The sequence below is a fragment of the Thunnus albacares genome, chromosome 12 (genome assembly GCF_914725855.1).
Source record: "Thunnus albacares chromosome 12, fThuAlb1.1, whole genome shotgun sequence".
In the NCBI taxonomy this organism is placed as follows: Eukaryota; Metazoa; Chordata; class Actinopteri; order Scombriformes; family Scombridae; genus Thunnus; species Thunnus albacares.
This window is the reverse complement of record NC_058117.1, coordinates 3713996-3717389: the sequence shown is the minus strand read 5'-3', so window position 1 is coordinate 3717389 and position 3394 is coordinate 3713996.

The window sequence follows — 3394 nt, the reverse complement described above, 5'->3', positions numbered from 1 at the left end:
GGCTCAGTTGGCAGTGGACAGGTGGTCATATATGGAGCCGAGATGTTAATCAATATAAATCGATGACCTGACAACTGAATGCCCAGAAAAGAGCTAGTAAGTGGACCAATTTATCAAACTACTATTTTCAAGTCCAAAAATGTCCAAAAAGTGAAAAAGCTTTCACACTAAACTTTGGCAGAATTGTTTTTTTTTAACTTACATGATGCCCATGAAGCACATCAAATTGAAATGAAATACAACTATAACAGACGGTCTCAATTGTGTGTGTGTTTGTCATCTTTTGTTTCTTTTTTATATATCTTTTTGCATCAGTTGGCCCCATCGTGGAATTATTTACTTTTTATTGCACAAGCCTTTCATCCTTTTCATGAGCATACATATGAATTTATGATTTCCCATTAACAATTTCTTCATTATTATTATTTTAATACCTTTATTAGATAGCTGACAATTGAGAGAAGTTAGGAAATGAGAGAAGACAGGTGACATGCAACAAAAGTCTCCTGCTTGATATGAACTGGTGCCTTCTCAGTGCCTTAACTCATAGAAACAAGGGCACCATGTCCCCAGCTATTAACCATTTCAAGTAGGATAACATCACAGGTGTTGGTGTGGCATAGACTGCAATGATAGAGGACAAAATAAAGTATATAGTGCTTTTGTCCAAAGCTCTTTTCAGATTTTTTTTTCTTTTTTTCCACTCATTCACACACACACTCACACACCAGTGGCAGCAAGCTACCATGCAAGGTTCTGACCTGACCATCATGAGCAATCTGGGGTTCCCAGTGAAATTATAGAATGATAACTGAGAAATGAAGCCCTTCTGTGACCTATAATGACATTAGAATGATAACTATCTGTCTTCCTGCTTGAACTAAAAACTTAATAAGTATCGTAGCAATATTCACGCAGTCCAATCTGTAATCAGACAAACTAAATGTAAATCATATTAGAGGTGGATGAAACTAACTGGACTTTCAAAAACAGGAGAAGTCTGTTACAAATTAGCTTGTTGACACTCTTGCAGTCCATCTGGTAGAGAGATAATACAAAGTGAATGAGTCAGTGCAGCAGACCAAACACACAACACTCCCACTCTGTTCCCGATCACCTGCTGCTCTCACTGACTGTATTTCACATGTTTCATTTTTAACAGTTCATTATAAGTGTGATGGGCAGCCCTCTAATGAGCCCTCAGGGAGGAGTGTGGTCACAGTGAGGTATTGTGATTGGTCATACGGTCGGATTAAAGCAGCTCGTAAAACTTTATTAGCACCTCACATTGTGACCATGTACAGATTGTGGGATACATGCTGGCGGACAGTTCAGAGCACCACACACACATCCACACACACTCTGTAGGTGTTGAGAAACAGGAGGCCAGACAGACATTATGAAATGTGTATTTAAGGAGCGTCTAGCAAACAAAACACATTAAAAAGAAGAAAAGACATTTATTCAACCTGACCATGTAATTCTCAATTTAGTCCTTTAATACATAAAGTCAGACAGCACATGTGAGAAACGTGTCTGCTGCTCTGTGCAGCTGCCATGGGAGTGGACAGGATGTTTGGAGATCCATATTTACTTAATAGAATTTCACTACTTCTTTCTGGTAATGACTCTCTGATGGGGCTGCGAGTTGCTGACCAGTGTCTGCTTGCATTACATCATCCCTCTGGTATCTTCCACTCACTGTCCTCACTGGTTATTCCCGCTCATTTCAGCTTTATAGCTGAAGCCAATTTCATGGTTTAGTATATTTTTCTAGCGTGTAAATGTCCTCTTTTTCATTTACTCTCTTTGTGCTCACATGTGTTGTTTAGTTCATTTAAACTTTAAGATCCTCATTTTCCATTTTGAAATCAATTGAAATCAGTGTTTTGACATGTTTTTACTTCCTAACATGTTGACATGAATTTTCATATTAATATTCTAATCAGAAATTCGGCCTGGACAGAGGTTTCCACTAGGAGTTTGTCATATTCAGTGTGATACTTTGGCTACTATCCTGTCACTTCTCACAAATGAGGATGGGACAGACAGGTGGTGGACCTAAATGCAGACTCTTGAGCCAGACAGGTGAAATGAGAAGGAAATTTAATGTAAAAAGCAAAAACACAGGCTTACAGGTAGCAATAGGAAGCGGTCCATAACATGTAACCAATTGAAAGGGTCAAGGCAAACACACAGGTAATAAATAGGTAAAAATGTTCAAACCACAGGAAGGGAAAGAACAGGTAAAGTCCAGGATCAGGATGGCTGGAACGTGAGAGTCCATAGAAGCAACATTGACAAACTAGCAGAGGAGAAAGGAAATGGACCAGTATGAGAGAGGAGCTGATGAGGGAATGGGCAGCTGGTGTGTGGATGGGAAGAGGAGGGAAAGTCCCAGGGTATCTGGTGTACAGCCTGAGAATGGCAGGTCTGGGGAGCTGGAGGAGAGAACATGTCCAGGGAGAGGAAATGTAGAGAACTGAGGATGAGAGTGTGGCTGCAGAGGGACTGAAGAGCAGACCATGAGACAAATGGCATAATATTGATTCTATTTATACCATATTTATTTATTTACTATTTTGATAATCAATTAATCATTTTTGTCACATTTTAAGAGAAATTGCAAATATTTCCTGGTTGCAGCTTCTCAAATGTGAGGATTTGAAACTTTTCTGTGTCAAACATAATAGTGAACTGAATATGTTTGAGTTTTGGACTGTTGATCAGATAAATTAAGACATTCACTATTTTCTGACATTTTACAGACAAAATGATATGATGATTCTTTGATAAAATATTCAGCAGATTAATCGATAATCAAAATAATCATAAGTTACGTCCCTACTTTATGTTTTGTCAATAAAGTGAACAAGTGAAGGGAAAATCTATTTTTCCAATATTCTTTGGACTGAGATGAATCTTTGAGTATGACTCATCCTCTATTCCATTGAGATATTTCACTGTTTTTAAACTCCTAAACCAAAAAATCATCTAGATCCTTCTGACTGGTTATATAATACATATATGAGTGATCCTGACAAAAGGTGTCCATGTGTTTATTAATATAATAATGTATTGCGGTAATTGAGACATATTTGACATCAGCTGCCAACAATCTTTTGCCATTGCAACAAAATGCAAATAGCAGGTTTACACTGTAGTCAGACCAATCCTGCTAAATGTGCACTTTACCAAGAGTGAGTGATGCTGTAGCAGTATTATGTATTTATAGAGATGATCTGTATGTGTGATTCAACATTTATCTGAAATTATGGCTACCTGGCAAGCTCATAAACATTATATTATAGATGGAGGGTAACAAAATGTGTGTAGTACAAAAGTACCGCGCCCGGAACCCGACCGCTCCTCTATGTTTCCCACCGGACAGTTT